This window comes from Triturus cristatus, chromosome 6, assembly GCF_964204655.1.
Source record: "Triturus cristatus chromosome 6, aTriCri1.1, whole genome shotgun sequence".
Classification (NCBI taxonomy): Eukaryota; Metazoa; Chordata; class Amphibia; order Caudata; family Salamandridae; genus Triturus; species Triturus cristatus.
Window position 1 is genome coordinate 884428515 of NC_140589.1, and position 19687 is coordinate 884448201.

General features: G+C 45.5%; 16 non-coding genes across 16 annotated transcripts; 10 read left to right on the plus strand and 6 right to left on the minus strand.

Annotated features, from left to right (window-relative positions):
- The first annotated feature begins 1036 nt into the window (after positions 1-1036).
- LOC146820334 (U6 spliceosomal RNA) lies at positions 1037-1143 on the plus strand. Its single transcript, XR_014965391.1, has one exon. It is a non-coding gene; the product is annotated as a U6 spliceosomal RNA (small nuclear RNA).
- A 999-nt stretch (positions 1144-2142) lies between these two features.
- On the minus strand, positions 2143-2215 carry TRNAR-ACG (transfer RNA arginine (anticodon ACG)). Its single transcript has one exon. It is a non-coding gene; the product is annotated as a tRNA-Arg (tRNA).
- Positions 2216-2993: 778 nt separating this feature from the next.
- Positions 2994-3100, plus strand: LOC146820336 (U6 spliceosomal RNA). Its single transcript, XR_014965033.1, has one exon. It is a non-coding gene; the product is annotated as a U6 spliceosomal RNA (small nuclear RNA).
- Positions 3101-4971: 1871 nt separating this feature from the next.
- LOC146820337 (U6 spliceosomal RNA) lies at positions 4972-5078 on the plus strand. The gene has a single exon (XR_014965392.1). It is a non-coding gene; the product is annotated as a U6 spliceosomal RNA (small nuclear RNA).
- A 999-nt stretch (positions 5079-6077) lies between these two features.
- On the minus strand, positions 6078-6150 carry TRNAR-ACG (transfer RNA arginine (anticodon ACG)). Its single transcript has one exon. It is a non-coding gene; the product is annotated as a tRNA-Arg (tRNA).
- Positions 6151-6930: 780 nt separating this feature from the next.
- Positions 6931-7037, plus strand: LOC146820339 (U6 spliceosomal RNA). Its single transcript, XR_014965034.1, has one exon. It is a non-coding gene; the product is annotated as a U6 spliceosomal RNA (small nuclear RNA).
- Positions 7038-8895: 1858 nt separating this feature from the next.
- Positions 8896-9002, plus strand: LOC146820340 (U6 spliceosomal RNA). The gene has a single exon (XR_014965393.1). It is a non-coding gene; the product is annotated as a U6 spliceosomal RNA (small nuclear RNA).
- Positions 9003-10001: 999 nt separating this feature from the next.
- On the minus strand, positions 10002-10074 carry TRNAR-ACG (transfer RNA arginine (anticodon ACG)). The gene has a single exon. It is a non-coding gene; the product is annotated as a tRNA-Arg (tRNA).
- Positions 10075-10854: 780 nt separating this feature from the next.
- On the plus strand, positions 10855-10961 carry LOC146820342 (U6 spliceosomal RNA). Its single transcript, XR_014965035.1, has one exon. It is a non-coding gene; the product is annotated as a U6 spliceosomal RNA (small nuclear RNA).
- A 1858-nt stretch (positions 10962-12819) lies between these two features.
- LOC146820343 (U6 spliceosomal RNA) lies at positions 12820-12926 on the plus strand. The gene has a single exon (XR_014965036.1). It is a non-coding gene; the product is annotated as a U6 spliceosomal RNA (small nuclear RNA).
- A 1009-nt stretch (positions 12927-13935) lies between these two features.
- On the minus strand, positions 13936-14008 carry TRNAR-ACG (transfer RNA arginine (anticodon ACG)). Its single transcript has one exon. It is a non-coding gene; the product is annotated as a tRNA-Arg (tRNA).
- A 774-nt stretch (positions 14009-14782) lies between these two features.
- Positions 14783-14889, plus strand: LOC146820345 (U6 spliceosomal RNA). The gene has a single exon (XR_014965394.1). It is a non-coding gene; the product is annotated as a U6 spliceosomal RNA (small nuclear RNA).
- Positions 14890-15898: 1009 nt separating this feature from the next.
- Positions 15899-15971, minus strand: TRNAR-ACG (transfer RNA arginine (anticodon ACG)). The gene has a single exon. It is a non-coding gene; the product is annotated as a tRNA-Arg (tRNA).
- Positions 15972-16749: 778 nt separating this feature from the next.
- On the plus strand, positions 16750-16856 carry LOC146820347 (U6 spliceosomal RNA). The gene has a single exon (XR_014964484.1). It is a non-coding gene; the product is annotated as a U6 spliceosomal RNA (small nuclear RNA).
- Positions 16857-17865: 1009 nt separating this feature from the next.
- On the minus strand, positions 17866-17938 carry TRNAR-ACG (transfer RNA arginine (anticodon ACG)). Its single transcript has one exon. It is a non-coding gene; the product is annotated as a tRNA-Arg (tRNA).
- Positions 17939-18712: 774 nt separating this feature from the next.
- Positions 18713-18819, plus strand: LOC146820349 (U6 spliceosomal RNA). Its single transcript, XR_014965037.1, has one exon. It is a non-coding gene; the product is annotated as a U6 spliceosomal RNA (small nuclear RNA).
- Positions 18820-19687: the final 868 nt, after the last annotated feature.

Here is a 19687-nt window from a genome sequence, read left to right on the forward strand (position 1 = left end):
TCACATAGAATCCAGCAGCAAATGGGAAACTTTTAACTAGCCGTGGTCCTATTACTGCAGCCCTACCATGGAACGACTGCTGGATGAGTCGTGCTCGAGAATATTGAACCTACAACAAGTCTGAGGTAAATAAGAATTCCACAGGAATACCATAAACAGGGACCTATGACCCTTTCGAGCCAGATAGGAATCAAACCTACAATCGTCTGATCCGTAGTCAGACGCGTTATCCATTGCGCCACTGGCCCCATGTAGGTACACCCATACTTTTGTCCTTAAGAGGACCAGAAATTGTGTGTGTGTGTGTGTGTGTGTGTGTGTGTGTGTTTTAAAACACCATTCCATCAACCTTTTTAGCCATGTTTACTGCTCACAACCAGAAGACACAAGTAAACCCACCTGAGGGACCTCCTGAAATTCTGTTCTGTCAGGTGTTCCTAACTTATACAAAGGACTTTAGGAGGAGGAAGGACCTAAAAGTCAGGCGAAATGGTCCTAGATCCAAGGAAATGTTTTAGATCAGCCTCAGTTTCTTAAATAGTCTGCATTAACATCATCAGTTCCACGTCTGTGTGGAGCTGATCTTGAGGACTTCTTAATCAGCAGGCGGGTACAACAATAAAGTGTTTAATATTACAATACAGGCGAAAATTCAGACACCTTGTCATAGGCTCACCTTGTCCAGGGACCCAGGCATGCTGCCTTTCCACTCTCAGAGCCCTTCACCTAACCTACTGTGCAGCTGTTTCACCTCTAATATCACTGTTCCACAGGCAGCGTGATGTCACAATGTTCCTTGTCTGTAGCCTGAACCATGAGCCTTTGCAACCCTGGCATAATCTACATACTTCCAATTGGTGAAGTCTTGGACCACAAATGCAGTGAAGAATAATGGATTGTTACTCTTCATTCATTTTTGCCCATTGGCTCAGATTTGAATGCTTACAGGCCATCCGAGCATCTCTGCCAGGCCACCCTATGTCTAGAGACTGTAGATTTAGAGAGTTTATAAACATTGTAGGTTCATCACTGAAGTGTGCTCGCTTCGGCAGCACATATACTAAAATTGGAACGATACAGAGAAGATTAGCATGGCCCCTGCGCAAGGATGACACGCAAATTCGTGAAGCGTACCATATTTTTACCAGCTTTCAGGAGAGAAATGTTCTATGTTTTCAAGACTAATTGAAATAATAAAGCAGGTTCCAGTGCTTTCCTCCTAATATGTATTTTTCAATTTTTCTCTCCTCAACATTTTTAATGTATTTACCTCGCAGTAAAGAAGGTGTACTCTATGTGTCCAGCTGCATTTAGCAAGGAAGCCTGCAGGACTTCTGGGACTTTTCTTTCTCTTCTTCAGCCTCCCTGTCATTATTCTTCACAACCCCCAAATCTATACTGCTGCCAGCGATGCGTTGCTTTGTGGGAAGCAAGACAAAGAGAAGGGGAGGGCCTATGCAAATGATGGCCTCAGGGCTGTCTGGGAGTCCCTTTTCAGCAGTACTGTTAAAATCCGCCTTGCAACCAGATTGGTCTGGTAAGCTGAAAAATACCAGGCATGATTGGGCACCGGGTCCTCTAGGCCCTTGGAGGACATATTGGGCCTGCATCCCTCAGTTTCTGAGGTCCAAGAAATGTTCACCCTCCACCCTAATAGAGAGGTCTTGGCCGATCGGGGCAGAAGGGAGCAGGGCAAGATGCTCATGATCCTGCTCTAATAATGAACTGCCTTCCTCTCTCCTTACCTGTGGTTATGCCTGGCTGCTTGGTTCCAGTTGTAGGCCTACATCCCACAGGCAATTTGCTTGTCTCTCTCACACATGTAAATGGGTCAGCACTCAAGTGCACACACCTGCCTGCACCCACAGATCCTCTCACACACACTTTTCTCAACAAGATTTTTTCCTAGTTTAGAGACTCAGAGACCCATGTTGAAATACAAAAGCAGCACACCACATGACGGCCTTCACATAGAATCCAGCAGCAAATGGGAAACTTTTAACCAGCCGTGGTCCTATTACTGCAGCCCTACCATGGAACGACTGCTGGATGAGTCGTGCTCAAGAATATTGAACCTACAACAAGTCTGAGGTAAATAAGACTTCCACAGGAATACCATAAAACAGGGACCTATGACCCTTTCGAGCCAGATAGGAGTCGAACCTACAATCTTCTGATCCGTAGTCAGACACGTTATCCATTGCGCCACTGGCCCCATGTAGGTACACCCATACTTTTGTCCTTAAGAGGACCAGAAATTGTGTGTGTGTGTGTGTGTGTGTGTTTTAAAACACCATTCCATCAACCTTTTTAGCCATGTTTACTGCTCACAACCAGAAGACACAAGTAAACCCACCTGAGGGACCTCCTGAAATTCTGTTCTGTCAGGTGTTCCTAACTTATACAAAGGACTTTAGGAGGAGGAAGGACCTAAAAGTCAGGCGAAATGGTCCTAGATCCAAGGAAATGTTTTAGATCAGCCTCAGTTTCTTAAATAGTCTGCATTAACATCATCAGTTCCACGTCTGTGTGGAGCTGATCTTGAGGACTTCTTAATCAGCAGGCGGGTACAACAATAAAGTGTTTAATATTACAATACAGGTGAAAATTCAGACACCTTGTCATAGGCTCACCTTGTCCAGGGACCCAGGCATGCTGCCTTTCCACTCTCAGAGCCCTTCACCTAACCTACTGTGCAGCTGTTTCACCTCTAATATCACTGTTCCACAGGCAGCGTGATGTCACAATGTTCCTTGTCTGTAGCCTGAACCATGAGCCTTTGCAACCCTGGCATAATCTACATACTTCCAATTGTTGAAGTCTTGGACCACAAATGCAGTGAAGAATAATGGATTGTTACTCTTCATTCATTTTTGCCCATTGGCTCAGATTTGAATGCTTACAGGCCATCCGAGCATCTCTGCCAGGCCACCCTATGTCTAGAGACTGTAGATTTAGAGAGTTTATAAACATTGTAGGTTCATCAATGAAGTGTGCTCGCTTCGGCAGCACATATACTAAAATTGGAACGATACAGAGAAGATTAGCATGGCCCCTGCGCAAGGATGACACGCAAATTCGTGAAGCGTTCCATATTTTTACCAGCTTTCAGGAGAGAAATGTTCTATGTTTTCAAGACTAATTGAAATAATAAAGCAGGTTCCAGTGCTTTCCTCCTAATATGTATTTTTCAATTTTTCTCTCCTCAACATTTTTAATGTATTTACCTCGCAGTAAAGAAGGTGCACTCTATGTGTCCAGCTGCATTTAGCAAGGAAGCCTGCAGGACTTCTGGGACTTTTCTTTCTCTTCTTCAGCCTCCCTGTCATTATTCTTCACAACCCCCAAATCTATACTGCTGCCAGCGATGCGTTGCTTTGTGGGAAGCAAGACAAAGAGAAGGGGAGGGCCTATGCAAATGATGGCCTCAGGGCTGTCTGGGAGTCCCTTTTCAGCAGTACTGTTAAAATCCGCCTTGCAACCAGATTGGTCGGGTAAGCTGAAAAACACCAGGCATGATTGGGCACCGGGTCCTCTAGGCCCTTGGAGGACATATTGGGCCTGCATCCCTCAGTTTCTGAGGTCCAAGAAATGTTCACCCTCCACCCTAATAGAGAGGTCTTGGCCGATCGTGGCCGATCGGGGCAGAAGGGAGCAGGGCAAGATGCTCATGATCCTGCTCTAATAATGAACTGCCTTCCTCTCTCCTTACCTGTGGTTATGCCTGGCTGCTTGGTTCCAGTTGTAGGCCTACATCCCACAGGCAATTTGCTTGTCTCTCTCACACATGTAAATGGGTCAGCACTCAAGTGCACACACCTGCCTGCACCCACAGATCCTCTCACACACACTTTTCTCAACAAGATTTTTTCCTAGTTTAGAGACTCAGAGACCCATGTTGAAATACAAAAGCAGCACACCACATGACGGCCTTCACATAGAATCCAGCAGCAAATGGGAAACTTTTAACTAGCCGTGGTCCTATTACTGCAGCCCTACCATGGAACGACTGCTGGATGAGTCGTGCTCGAGAATATTGAACCTACAACAAGTCTGAGGTAAATAAGAATTCCACAGGAATACCATAAACAGGGACCTATGACCCTTTCGAGCCAGATAGGAATCAAACCTACAATCGTCTGATCCGTAGTCAGACGCGTTATCCATTGCGCCACTGGCCCCATGTAGGTACACCCATACTTTTGTCCTTAAGAGGACCAGAAATTGTGTGTGTGTGTGTGTGTGTGTGTGTGTGTGTGTGTTTTAAAACACCATTCCATCAACCTTTTTAGCCATGTTTACTGCTCACAACCAGAAGACACAAGTAAACCCACCTGAGGGACCTCCTGAAATTCTGTTCTGTCAGGTGTTCCTAACTTATACAAAGGACTTTAGGAGGAGGAAGGACCTAAAAGTCAGGCGAAATGGTCCTAGATCCAAGGAAATGTTTTAGATCAGCCTCAGTTTCTTAAATAGTCTGCATTAACATCATCAGTTCCACGTCTGTGTGGAGCTGATCTTGAGGACTTCTTAATCAGCAGGCGGGTACAACAATAAAGTGTTTAATATTACAATACAGGCGAAAATTCAGACACCTTGTCATAGGCTCACCTTGTCCAGGGACCCAGGCATGCTGCCTTTCCACTCTCAGAGCCCTTCACCTAACCTACTGTGCAGCTGTTTCACCTCTAATATCACTGTTCCACAGGCAGCGTGATGTCACAATGTTCCTTGTCTGTAGCCTGAACCATGAGCCTTTGCAACCCTGGCATAATCTACATACTTCCAATTGGTGAAGTCTTGGACCACAAATGCAGTGAAGAATAATGGATTGTTACTCTTCATTCATTTTTGCCCATTGGCTCAGATTTGAATGCTTACAGGCCATCCGAGCATCTCTGCCAGGCCACCCTATGTCTAGAGACTGTAGATTTAGAGAGTTTATAAACATTGTAGGTTCATCACTGAAGTGTGCTCGCTTCGGCAGCACATATACTAAAATTGGAACGATACAGAGAAGATTAGCATGGCCCCTGCGCAAGGATGACACGCAAATTCGTGAAGCGTACCATATTTTTACCAGCTTTCAGGAGAGAAATGTTCTATGTTTTCAAGACTAATTGAAATAATAAAGCAGGTTCCAGTGCTTTCCTCCTAATATGTATTTTTCAATTTTTCTCTCCTCAACATTTTTAATGTATTTACCTCGCAGTAAAGAAGGTGTACTCTATGTGTCCAGCTGCATTTAGCAAGGAAGCCTGCAGGACTTCTGGGACTTTTCTTTCTCTTCTTCAGCCTCCCTGTCATTATTCTTCACAACCCCCAAATCTATACTGCTGCCAGCGATGCGTTGCTTTGTGGGAAGCAAGACAAAGAGAAGGGGAGGGCCTATGCAAATGATGGCCTCAGGGCTGTCTGGGAGTCCCTTTTCAGCAGTACTGTTAAAATCCGCCTTGCAACCAGATTGGTCTGGTAAGCTGAAAAATACCAGGCATGATTGGGCACCGGGTCCTCTAGGCCCTTGGAGGACATATTGGGCCTGCATCCCTCAGTTTCTGAGGTCCAAGAAATGTTCACCCTCCACCCTAATAGAGAGGTCTTGGCCGATCGGGGCAGAAGGGAGCAGGGCAAGATGCTCATGATCCTGCTCTAATAATGAACTGCCTTCCTCTCTCCTTACCTGTGGTTATGCCTGGCTGCTTGGTTCCAGTTGTAGGCCTACATCCCACAGGCAATTTGCTTGTCTCTCTCACACATGTAAATGGGTCAGCACTCAAGTGCACACACCTGCCTGCACCCACAGATCCTCTCACACACACTTTTCTCAACAAGATTTTTTCCTAGTTTAGAGACTCAGAGACCCATGTTGAAATACAAAAGCAGCACACCACATGACGGCCTTCACATAGAATCCAGCAGCAAATGGGAAACTTTTAACCAGCCGTGGTCCTATTACTGCAGCCCTACCATGGAACGACTGCTGGATGAGTCGTGCTCAAGAATATTGAACCTACAACAAGTCTGAGGTAAATAAGACTTCCACAGGAATACCATAAAACAGGGACCTATGACCCTTTCGAGCCAGATAGGAGTCGAACCTACAATCTTCTGATCCGTAGTCAGACACGTTATCCATTGCGCCACTGGCCCCATGTAGGTACACCCATACTTTTGTCCTTAAGAGGACCAGAAATTGTGTGTGTGTGTGTGTGTGTGTGTGTTTTAAAACACCATTCCATCAACCTTTTTAGCCATGTTTACTGCTCACAACCAGAAGACACAAGTAAACCCACCTGAGGGACCTCCTGAAATTCTGTTCTGTCAGGTGTTCCTAACTTATACAAAGGACTTTAGGAGGAGGAAGGACCTAAAAGTCAGGCGAAATGGTCCTAGATCCAAGGAAATGTTTTAGATCAGCCTCAGTTTCTTAAATAGTCTGCATTAACATCATCAGTTCCACGTCTGTGTGGAGCTGATCTTGAGGACTTCTTAATCAGCAGGCGGGTACAACAATAAAGTGTTTAATATTACAATACAGGTGAAAATTCAGACACCTTGTCATAGGCTCACCTTGTCCAGGGACCCAGGCATGCTGCCTTTCCACTCTCAGAGCCCTTCACCTAACCTACTGTGCAGCTGTTTCACCTCTAATATCACTGTTCCACAGGCAGCGTGATGTCACAATGTTCCTTGTCTGTAGCCTGAACCATGAGCCTTTGCAACCCTGGCATAATCTACATACTTCCAATTGTTGAAGTCTTGGACCACAAATGCAGTGAAGAATAATGGATTGTTACTCTTCATTCATTTTTGCCCATTGGCTCAGATTTGAATGCTTACAGGCCATCCGAGCATCTCTGCCAGGCCACCCTATGTCTAGAGACTGTAGATTTAGAGAGTTTATAAACATTGTAGGTTCATCAATGAAGTGTGCTCGCTTCGGCAGCACATATACTAAAATTGGAACGATACAGAGAAGATTAGCATGGCCCCTGCGCAAGGATGACACGCAAATTCGTGAAGCGTTCCATATTTTTACCAGCTTTCAGGAGAGAAATGTTCTATGTTTTCAAGACTAATTGAAATAATAAAGCAGGTTCCAGTGCTTTCCTCCTAATATGTATTTTTCAATTTTTCTCTCCTCAACATTTTTAATGTATTTACCTCGCAGTAAAGAAGGTGCACTCTATGTGTCCAGCTGCATTTAGCAAGGAAGCCTGCAGGACTTCTGGGACTTTTCTTTCTCTTCTTCAGCCTCCCTGTCATTATTCTTCACAACCCCCAAATCTATACTGCTGCCAGCGATGCGTTGCTTTGTGGGAAGCAAGACAAAGAGAAGGGGAGGGCCTATGCAAATGATGGCCTCAGGGCTGTCTGGGAGTCCCTTTTCAGCAGTACTGTTAAAATCCGCCTTGCAACCAGATTGGTCGGGTAAGCTGAAAAACACCAGGCATGATTGGGCACCGGGTCCTCTAGGCCCTTGGAGGACATATTGGGCCTGCATCCCTCAGTTTCTGAGGTCCAAGAAATGTTCACCCTCCACCCTAATAGAGAGGTAGTGGCCGATCGTGGCCGATCGGGGCAGAAGGGAGCAGGGCAAGATGCTCATGATCCTGCTCTAATAATGAACTGCCTTCCTCTCTCCTTACCTGTGGTTATGCCTGGCTGCTTGGTTCCAGTTGTAGGCCTACATCCCACAGGCAATTTGCTTGTCTCTCTCACACATGTAAATGGGTCAGCACTCAAGTGCACACACCTGCCTGCACCCACAGATCCTCTCACACACACTTTTCTCAACAAGATTTTTTCCTAGTTTAGAGACTCAGAGACCCATGTTGAAATACAAAAGCAGCACACCACATGACGGCCTTCACATAGAATCCAGCAGCAAATGGGAAACTTTTAACCAGCCGTGGTCCTATTACTGCAGCCCTACCATGGAACGACTGCTGGATGAGTCGTGCTCAAGAATATTGAACCTACAACAAGTCTGAGGTAAATAAGAATTCCACAGGAATACCATAAAACAGGGACCTATGACCCTTTCGAGCCAGATAGGAGTCAAACCTACAATCTTCTGATCCGTGGTCAGACGCGTTATCCATTGCGCCACTGGCCCCATGTAGGTACACCCATACTTTTGTCCTTAAGAGGACCAGAAATTGTGTGTGTGTGTGTGTGTGTGTTTTAAAACACCATTCCATCAACCTTTTTAGCCATGTTTACTGCTCACAACCAGAAGACACAAGTAAACCCACCTGAGGGACCTCCTGAAATTCGGTTCTGTCAGGTGTTCCTAACTTATACAAAGGACTTTAGGAGGAGGAAGGACCTAAAAGTCAGGCGAAATGGTCCTAGATCCAAGGAAATGTTTTAGATCAGCCTCAGTTTCTTAAATAGTCTGCATTAACATCATCAGTTCCACGTCTGTGTGGAGCTGATCTTGAGGACTTCTTAATCAGCAGGCGGGTACAACAATAAAGTGTTTAATATTACAATACAGGCGAAAATTCAGACACCTTGTCATAGGCTCACCTTGTCCAGGGACCCAGGCATGCTGCCTTTCCACTCTCAGAGCCCTTCACCTAACCTACTGTGCAGCTGTTTCACCTCTAATATCACTGTTCCACAGGCAGCGTGATGTCACAATGTTCCTTGTCTGTAGCCTGAACCATGAGCCTTTGCAACCCTGGCATAATCTACATACTTCCAATTGGTGAAGTCTTGGACCACAAATGCAGTGAAGAATAATGGATTGTTACTCTTCATTCATTTTTGCCCATTGGCTCAGATTTGAATGCTTACAGGCCATCCGAGCATCTCTGCCAGGCCACCCTATGTCTAGAGACTGTAGATTTAGAGAGTTTATAAACATTGTAGGTTCATCACTGAAGTGTGCTCGCTTCGGCAGCACATATACTAAAATTGGAACGATACAGAGAAGATTAGCATGGCCCCTGCGCAAGGATGACACGCAAATTCGTGAAGCGTACCATATTTTTACCAGCTTTCAGGAGAGAAATGTTCTATGTTTTCAAGACTAATTGAAATAATAAAGCAGGTTCCAGTGCTTTCCTCCTAATATGTATTTTTCAATTTTTCTCTCCTCAACATTTTTAATGTATTTACCTCGCAGTAAAGAAGGTGTACTCTATGTGTCCAGCTGCATTTAGCAAGGAAGCCTGCAGGACTTCTGGGACTTTTCTTTCTCTTCTTCAGCCTCCCTGTCATTATTCTTCACAACCCCCAAATCTATACTGCTGCCAGCGATGCGTTGCTTTGTGGGAAGCAAGACAAAGAGAAGGGGAGGGCCTATGCAAATGATGGCCTCAGGGCTGTCTGGGAGTCCCTTTTCAGCAGTACTGTTAAAATCCGCCTTGCAACCAGATTGGTCTGGTAAGCTGAAAAATACCAGGCATGATTGGGCACCGGGTCCTCTAGGCCCTTGGAGGACATATTGGGCCTGCATCCCTCAGTTTCTGAGGTCCAAGAAATGTTCACCCTCCACCCTAATAGAGAGGTCTTGGCCGATCGGGGCAGAAGGGAGCAGGGCAAGATGCTCATGATCCTGCTCTAATAATGAACTGCCTTCCTCTCTCCTTACCTGTGGTTATGCCTGGCTGCTTGGTTCCAGTTGTAGGCCTACATCCCACAGGCAATTTGCTTGTCTCTCTCACACATGTAAATGGGTCAGCACTCAAGTGCACACACCTGCCTGCACCCACAGATCCTCTCACACACACTTTTCTCAACAAGATTTTTTCCTAGTTTAGAGACTCAGAGACCCATGTTGAAATACAAAAGCAGCACACCACATGACGGCCTTCACATAGAATCCAGCAGCAAATGGGAAACTTTTAACCAGCCGTGGTCCTATTACTGCAGCCCTACCATGGAACGACTGCTGGATGAGTCGTGCTCAAGAATATTGAACCTACAACAAGTCTGAGGTAAATAAGACTTCCACAGGAATACCATAAAACAGGGACCTATGACCCTTTCGAGCCAGATAGGAGTCGAACCTACAATCTTCTGATCCGTAGTCAGACACGTTATCCATTGCGCCACTGGCCCCATGTAGGTACACCCATACTTTTGTCCTTAAGAGGACCAGAAATTGTGTGTGTGTGTGTGTGTGTGTGTGTTTTAAAACACCATTCCATCAACCTTTTTAGCCATGTTTACTGCTCACAACCAGAAGACACAAGTAAACCCACCTGAGGGACCTCCTGAAATTCTGTTCTGTCAGGTGTTCCTAACTTATACAAAGGACTTTAGGAGGAGGAAGGACCTAAAAGTCAGGCGAAATGGTCCTAGATCCAAGGAAATGTTTTAGATCAGCCTCAGTTTCTTAAATAGTCTGCATTAACATCATCAGTTCCACGTCTGTGTGGAGCTGATCTTGAGGACTTCTTAATCAGCAGGCGGGTACAACAATAAAGTGTTTAATATTACAATACAGGTGAAAATTCAGACACCTTGTCATAGGCTCACCTTGTCCAGGGACCCAGGCATGCTGCCTTTCCACTCTCAGAGCCCTTCACCTAACCTACTGTGCAGCTGTTTCACCTCTAATATCACTGTTCCACAGGCAGCGTGATGTCACAATGTTCCTTGTCTGTAGCCTGAACCATGAGCCTTTGCAACCCTGGCATAATCTACATACTTCCAATTGTTGAAGTCTTGGACCACAAATGCAGTGAAGAATAATGGATTGTTACTCTTCATTCATTTTTGCCCATTGGCTCAGATTTGAATGCTTACAGGCCATCCGAGCATCTCTGCCAGGCCACCCTATGTCTAGAGACTGTAGATTTAGAGAGTTTATAAACATTGTAGGTTCATCAATAAAGTGTGCTCGCTTCGGCAGCACATATACTAAAATTGGAACGATACAGAGAAGATTAGCATGGCCCCTGCGCAAGGATGACACGCAAATTCGTGAAGCGTTCCATATTTTTACCAGCTTTCAGGAGAGAAATGTTCTATGTTTTCAAGACTAATTGAAATAATAAAGCAGGTTCCAGTGCTTTCCTCCTAATATGTATTTTTCAATTTTTCTCTCCTCAACATTTTTAATGTATTTACCTCGCAGTAAAGAAGGTGCACTCTATGTGTCCAGCTGCATTTAGCAAGGAAGCCTGCAGGACTTCTGGGACTTTTCTTTCTCTTCTTCAGCCTCCCTGTCATTATTCTTCACAACCCCCAAATCTATACTGCTGCCAGCGATGCGTTGCTTTGTGGGAAGCAAGACAAAGAGAAGGGGAGGGCCTATGCAAATGATGGCCTCAGGGCTGTCTGGGAGTCCCTTTTCAGCAGTACTGTTAAAATCCGCCTTGCAACCAGATTGGTCGGGTAAGCTGAAAAACACCAGGCATGATTGGGCACCGGGTCCTCTAGGCCCTTGGAGGACATATTGGGCCTGCATCCCTCAGTTTCTGAGGTCCAAGAAATGTTCACCCTCCACCCTAATAGAGAGGTATTGGCCGATCGTGGCCGATCGGGGCAGAAGGGAGCAGGGCAAGATGCTCATGATCCTGCTCTAATAATGAACTGCCTTCCTCTCTCCTTACCTGTGGTTATGCCTGGCTGCTTGGTTCCAGTTGTAGGCCTACATCCCACAGGCAATTTGCTTGTCTCTCTCACACATGTAAATGGGTCAGCACTCAAGTGCACACACCTGCCTGCACCCACAGATCCTCTCACACACACTTTTCTCAACAAGATTTTTTCCTAGTTTAGAGACTCAGAGACCCATGTTGAAATACAAAAGCAGCACACCACATGACGGCCTTCACATAGAATCCAGCAGCAAATGGGAAACTTTTAACCAGCCGTGGTCCTATTACTGCAGCCCTACCATGGAACGACTGCTGGATGAGTCGTGCTCAAGAATATTGAACCTACAACAAGTCTGAGGTAAATAAGAATTCCACAGGAATACCATAAAACAGGGACCTATGACCCTTTCGAGCCAGATAGGAGTCAAACCTACAATCTTCTGATCCGTGGTCAGACGCGTTATCCATTGCGCCACTGGCCCCATGTAGGTACACCCATACTTTTGTCCTTAAGAGGACCAGAAATTGTGTGTGTGTGTGTGTGTGTGTTTTAAAACACCATTCCATCAACCTTTTTAGCCATGTTTACTGCTCACAACCAGAAGACACAAGTAAACCCACCTGAGGGACCTCCTGAAATTCGGTTCTGTCAGGTGTTCCTAACTTATACAAAGGACTTTAGGAGGAGGAAGGACCTAAAAGTCAGGCGAAATGGTCCTAGATCCAAGGAAATGTTTTAGATCAGCCTCAGTTTCTTAAATAGTCTGCATTAACATCATCAGTTCCACGTCTGTGTGGAGCTGATCTTGAGGACTTCTTAATCAGCAGGCGGGTACAACAATAAAGTGTTTAATATTACAATACAGGCGAAAATTCAGACACCTTGTCATAGGCTCACCTTGTCCAGGGACCCAGGCATGCTGCCTTTCCACTCTCAGAGCCCTTCACCTAACCTACTGTGCAGCTGTTTCACCTCTAATATCACTGTTCCACAGGCAGCGTGATGTCACAATGTTCCTTGTCTGTAGCCTGAACCATGAGCCTTTGCAACCCTGGCATAATCTACATACTTCCAATTGGTGAAGTCTTGGACCACAAATGCAGTGAAGAATAATGGATTGTTACTCTTCATTCATTTTTGCCCATTGGCTCAGATTTGAATGCTTACAGGCCATCCGAGCATCTCTGCCAGGCCACCCTATGTCTAGAGACTGTAGATTTAGAGAGTTTATAAACATTGTAGGTTCATCAATGAAGTGTGCTCGCTTCGGCAGCACATATACTAAAATTGGAACGATACAGAGAAGATTAGCATGGCCCCTGCGCAAGGATGACACGCAAATTCGTGAAGCGTTCCATATTTTTACCAGCTTTCAGGAGAGAAATGTTCTATGTTTTCAAGACTAATTGAAATAATAAAGCAGGTTCCAGTGCTTTCCTCCTAATATGTATTTTTCAATTTTTCTCTCCTCAACATTTTTAATGTATTTACCTCGCAGTAAAGAAGGTGCACTCTATGTGTCCAGCTGCATTTAGCAAGGAAGCCTGCAGGACTTCTGGGACTTTTCTTTCTCTTCTTCAGCCTCCCTGTCATTATTCTTCACAACCCCCAAATCTATACTGCTGCCAGCGATGCGTTGCTTTGTGGGAAGCAAGACAAAGAGAAGGGGAGGGTCTATGCAAATGATGGCCTCAGGGCTGTCTGGGAGTCCCTTTTCAGCAGTACTGTTAAAATCCGCCTTGCAACCAGATTGGTCGGGTAAGCCGAAAAACACCAGGCATGATTGGGCACCGGGTCCTCTAGGCCCTTGGAGGACATATTGGGCCTGCATCCCTCAGTTTCTGAGGTCCAAGAAATGTTCACCCTCCACCCTAATAGAGAGGTCTTGGCCGATCGTGGCCGATCGGGGCAGAAGGGAGCAGGGCAAGATGCTCATGATCCTGCTCTAATAATGAACTGCCTTCCTCTCTCCTTACCTGTGGTTATGCCTGGCTGCTTGGTTCCAGTTGTAGGCCTACATCCCACAGGCAATTTGCTTGTGTCTCTCACACATGTAAATGGGTCAGCACTCAAGTGCACACACCTGCCTGCACCCACAGATCCTCTCACACACACTTTTCTCAACAAGATTTTTTCCTAGTTTAGAGACTCAGAGACCCATGTTGAAATACAAAAGCAGCACACCACATGACGGCCTTCACATAGAATCCAGCAGCAAATGGGAAACTTTTAACTAGCCGTGGTCCTATTACTGCAGCCCTACCATGGAACGACTGCTGGATGAGTCGTGCTCATGAATATTGAACCTACAACAAGTCTGAGGTAAATAAGAATTCCACAGGAATACCATAAAACAGGGACCTATGACCCTTTCGAGCCAGATAGGAGTCGAACCTACAATCTTCTGATCCGTAGTCAGACGCGTTATCCATTGCGCCACTGGCCCCATGTAGGTACACCCATACTTTTGTCCTTAAGAGGACCAGAAATTGTGTGTGTGTGTGTGTGTGTTTTAAAACACCATTCCATCAACCTTTTTAGCCATGTTTACTGCTCACAACCAGAAGACACAAGTAAACCCATCTGAGGGACCTCCTGAAATTCTGTTCTGTCAGGTGTTCCTAACTTATACAAAGGACTTTAGGAGGAGGAAGGACCTAAAAGTCAGGCGAAATGGTCCTAGATCCAAGGAAATGTTTTAGATCAGCCTCAGTTTCTTAAATAGTCTGCATTAACATCATCAGTTCCACGTCTGTGTGGAGCTGATCTTGAGGACTTCTTAATCAGCAGGCGGGTACAACAATAAAGTGTTTAATATTACAATACAGGCGAAAATTCAGACACCTTGTCATAGGCTCACCTTGTCCAGGGACCCAGGCATGCTGCCTTTCCACTCTCAGAGCCCTTCACCTAACCTACTGTGCAGCTGTTTCACCTCTAATATCACTGTTCCACAGGCAGCGTGATGTCACAATGTTCCTTGTCTGTAGCCTGAACCATGAGCCTTTGCAACCCTGGCATAATCTACATACTTCCAATTGGTGAAGTCTTGGACCACAAATGCAGTGAAGAATAATGGATTGTTACTCTTCATTCATTTTTGCCCATTGGCTCAGATTTGAATGCTTACAGGCCATCCGAGCATCTCTGCCAGGCCACCCTATGTCTAGAGACTGTAGATTTAGAGAGTTTATAAACATTGTAGGTTCATCAATGAAGTGTGCTCGCTTCGGCAGCACATATACTAAAATTGGAACGATACAGAGAAGATTAGCATGGCCCCTGCGCAAGGATGACACGCAAATTCGTGAAGCGTACCATATTTTTACCAGCTTTCAGGAGAGAAATGTTCTATGTTTTCAAGACTAATTGAAATAATAAAGCAGGTTCCAGTGCTTTCCTCCTAATATGTATTTTTCAATTTTTCTCTCCTCAACATTTTTAATGTATTTACCTCGCAGTAAAGAAGGTGCACTCTATGTGTCCAGCTGCATTTAGCAAGGAAGCCTGCAGGACTTCTGGGACTTTTCTTTCTCTTCTTCAGCCTCCCTGTCATTATTCTTCACAACCCCCAAATCTATACTGCTGCCAGCGATGCGTTGCTTTGTGGGAAGCAAGACAAAGAGAAGGGGAGGGCCTATGCAAATGATGGCCTCAGGGCTGTCTGGGAGTCCCTTTTCAGCAGTACTGTTAAAATCCGCCTTGCAACCAGATTGGTCTGGTAAGCTGAAAAATACCAGGCATGATTGGGCACCGGGTCCTCTAGGCCCTTGGAGGACATATTGGGCCTGCATCCCTCAGTTTCTGAGGTCCAAGAAATGTTCACCCTCCACCCTAATAGAGAGGTCTTGGCCGATCGTGGCCGATCGGGGCAAAAGGGAGCAGGGCAAGATGCTCATGATCCTGCTCTAATAATGAACTGCCTTCCTCTCTCCTTACCTGTGGTTATGCCTGGCTGCTTGGTTCCAGTTGTAGGCCTACATCCCACAGGCAATTTGCTTGTCTCTCTCACACATGTAAATGGGTCAGCACTCAAGTGCACACACCTGCCTGCACCCACAGATCCTCTCACACACACTTTTCTCAACAAGATTTTTTCCTAGTTTAGAGACTCAGAGACCCATGTTGAAATACAAAAGCAGCACACCACATGACGGCCTTCACATAGAATCCAGCAGCAAATGGGAAACTTTTAACCAGCCGTGGTCCTATTACTGCAGCCCTACCATGGAACGACTGCTGGATGAGTCGTGCTCAAGAATATTGAACCTACAACAAGTCTGAGGTAAATAAGAATTCCACAGGAATACCATAAAACAGGGACCTATGACCCTTTCGAGCCAGATAGGAGTCGAACCTACAATCTTCTGATCCGTAGTCAGACACGTTATCCATTGCGCCACTGGCCCCATGTAGGTACACCCATACTTTTGTCCTTAAGAGGACCAGAAATTGTGTGTGTGTGTGTGTGTGTGTGTTTTAAAACACCATTCCATCAACCTTTTTAGCCATGTTTACTGCTCACAACCAGAAGACACAAGTAAACCCACCTGAGGGACCTCCTGAAATTCTGTTCTGTCAGGTGTTCCTAACTTATACAAAGGACTTTAGGAGGAGGAAGGACCTAAAAGTCAGGCGAAATGGTCCTAGATCCAAGGAAATGTTTTAGATCAGCCTCAGTTTCTTAAATAGTCTGCATTAACATCATCAGTTCCACGTCTGTGTGGAGCTGATCTTGAGGACTTCTTAATCAGCAGGCGGGTACAACAATAAAGTGTTTAATATTACAATACAGGCGAAAATTCAGACACCTTGTCATAGGCTCACCTTGTCCAGGGACCCAGGCATGCTGCCTTTCCACTCTCAGAGCCCTTCACCTAACCTACTGTGCAGCTGTTTCACCTCTAATATCACTGTTCCACAGGCAGCGTGATGTCACAATGTTCCTTGTCTGTAGCCTGAACCATGAGCCTTTGCAACCCTGGCATAATCTACATACTTCCAATTGGTGAAGTCTTGGACCACAAATGCAGTGAAGAATAATGGATTGTTACTCTTCATTCATTTTTGCCCATTGGCTCAGATTTGAATGCTTACAGGCCATCCGAGCATCTCTGCCAGGCCACCCTATGTCTAGAGACTGTAGATTTAGAGAGTTTATAAACATTGTAGGTTCATCAATGAAGTGTGCTCGCTTCGGCAGCACGTATACTAAAATTGGAACGATACAGAGAAGATTAGCATAGCCCCTGCGCAAGGATGACACGCAAATTCGTGAAGCGTTCCATATTTTTACCAGCTTTCAGGAGAGAAATGTTCTATGTTTTCAAGACTAATTGAAATAATAAAGCAGGTTCCAGTGCTTTCCTCCTAATATGTATTTTTCAATTTTTCTCTCCTCAACATTTTTAATGTATTTACCTCGCAGTAAAGAAGGTGCACTCTATGTGTCCAGCTGCATTTAGCAAGGAAGCCTGCAGGACTTCTGGGACTTTTCTTTCTCTTCTTCAGCCTCCCTGTCATTATTCTTCACAACCCCCAAATCTATACTGCTGCCAGCGATGCGTTGCTTTGTGGGAAGCAAGACAAAGAGAAGGGGAGGGCCTATGCAAATGATGGCCTCAGGGCTGTCTGGGAGTCCCTTTTCAGCAGTACTGTTAAAATCCGCCTTGCAACCAGATTGGTCGGGTAAGCTGAAAAACACCAGGCATGATTGGGCACCGGGTCCTCTAGGCCCTTGGAGGACATATTGGGCCTGCATCCCTCAGCTTCTGAGGTCCAAGAAATGTTCACCCTCCACCCTAATAGAGAGGTATTGGCCGATCGTGGCCGATCGGGGCAGAAGGGAGCAGGGCAAGATGCTCATGATCCTGCTCTAATAATGAACTGCCTTCCTCTCTCCTTACCTGTGGTTATGCCTGGCTGCTTGGTTCCAGTTGTAGGCCTACATCCCACAGGCAATTTGCTTGTCTCTCTCACACATGTAAATGGGTCAGCACTCAAGTGCACACACCTGCCTGCACCCACAGATCCTCTCACACACACTTTTCTCAACAAGATTTTTTCCTAGTTTAGAGACTCAGAGACCCATGTTGAAATACAAAAGCAGCACACCACATGACGGCCGTCACATAGAATCCATCAGCAAATGGGAAACTTTTAACTAGCCGTGGTCCTATTACTGCAGCCCTACCATGGAACGACTGCTGGATGAGTCGTGCTCGAGAATATTGAACCTACAACAAGTCTGAGGTAAATAAGAATTCCACAGGAATACCATAAAACAGGGACCTATGACCCTTTCGAGCCAGATAGGAATCAAACCTACAATCTTCTGATCCGTAGTCAGACGCGTTATCCATTGCGCCACTGGCCCCATGTAGGTACACCCATACTTTTGTCCTTAAGAGGACCAGAAATTGTGTGTGTGTGTGTGTGTGTTTTAAAACACCATTCCATCAACATTTTTAGCCATGTTTACTGCTCACAACCAGAAGACACAAGTAAACCCACCTGAGGGACCTCCTGAAATTCTGTTCTGTCAGGTGTTCCTAACTTATACAAAGGACTTTAGGAGGAGGAAGGACCTAAAAGTCAGGCGAAATGGTCCTAGATCCAAGGAAATGTTTTAGATCAGCCTCAGTTTCTTAAATAGTCTGCATTAACATCATCAGTTCCACGTCTGTGTGGAGCTGATCTTGAGGACTTCTTTATCAGCAGGCGGGTACAACAATAAAGTGTTTAATATTACAATACAGGCGAAAATTCAGACACCTTGTCATAGGCTCACCTTGTCCAGGGACCCAGGCATGCTACCTTTCCACTCTCAGAGCCCTTCACCTAACCTACTGTGCAGCTGTTTCACCTCTAATATCACTGTTCCACAGGCAGCGTGATGTCACAATGTTCCTTGTCTGTAGCCTGAACCATGAGCCTTTGCAACCCTGGCATAATCTACATACTTCCAATTGGTGAAGTCTTGGACCACAAATGCAGTGAAGAATAATGGATTGTTACTCTTCATTCATTTTTGCCCATTGGCTCAGATTTGAATGCTTACAGGCCATCCGAGCATCTCTGCCAGGCCACCCTATGTCTAGAGACTGTAGATTTAGAGAGTTTATAAACATTGTAGGTTCATCAATGAAGTGTGCTCGCTTCGGCAGCACATATACTAAAATTGGAACGATACAGAGAAGATTAGCATGGCCCCTGCGCAAGGATGACACGCAAATTCGTGAAGCGTTCCATATTTTTACCAGCTTTCAGGAGAGAAATGTTCTATGTTTTCAAGACTAATTAAAATAATAAAGCAGGTTCCAGTGCTTTCCTCCTAATATGTATTTTTCAATTTTTCTCTCCTCAACATTTTTAATGTATTTACCTCGCAGTAAAGAAGGTGCACTCTATGTGTCCAGCTGCATTTAGCAAGGAAGCCTGCAGGACTTCTGGGACTTTTCTTTCTCTTCTTCAGCCTCCCTGTCATTATTCTTCACAACCCCCAAATCTATACTGCTGCCAGCGATGCGTTGCTTTGTGGGAAGCAAGACAAAGAGAAGGGGAGGGCCTATGCAAATGATGGCCTCAGGGCTGTCTGGGAGTCCCTTTTCAGCAGTACTGTTAAAATCCGCCTTGCAACCAGATTGGTCGGGTAAGCTGAAAAACACCAGGCATGATTGGGCACCGGGTCCTCTAGGCCCTTGGAGGACATATTGGGCCTGCATCCCTCAGTTTCTGAGGTCCAAGAAATGTTCACCCTCCACCCTAATAGAGAGGTCTTGGCCGATCGGGGCAGAAGGGAGCAGGGCAAGATGCTCATGATCCTGCTCTAATAATGAACTGCCTTCCTCTCTCCTTACCTGTGGTTATGCCTGGCTGCTTGGTTCCAGTTGTAGGCCTACATCCCACAGGCAATTTGCTTGTCTCTCTCACACATGTAAATGGGTCAGCACTCAAGTGCGCACACCTGCCTGCACCCACAGATCCTCTCACACACACTTTTCTCAACAAGATTTTTTCTTAGTTTAGAGACTCAGAGACCCATGTTGAAATACAAAAGCAGCACACCACATGACGGCCTTCACATAGAATCCAGCAGCAAATGGGAAACTTTTAACTAGCCGTG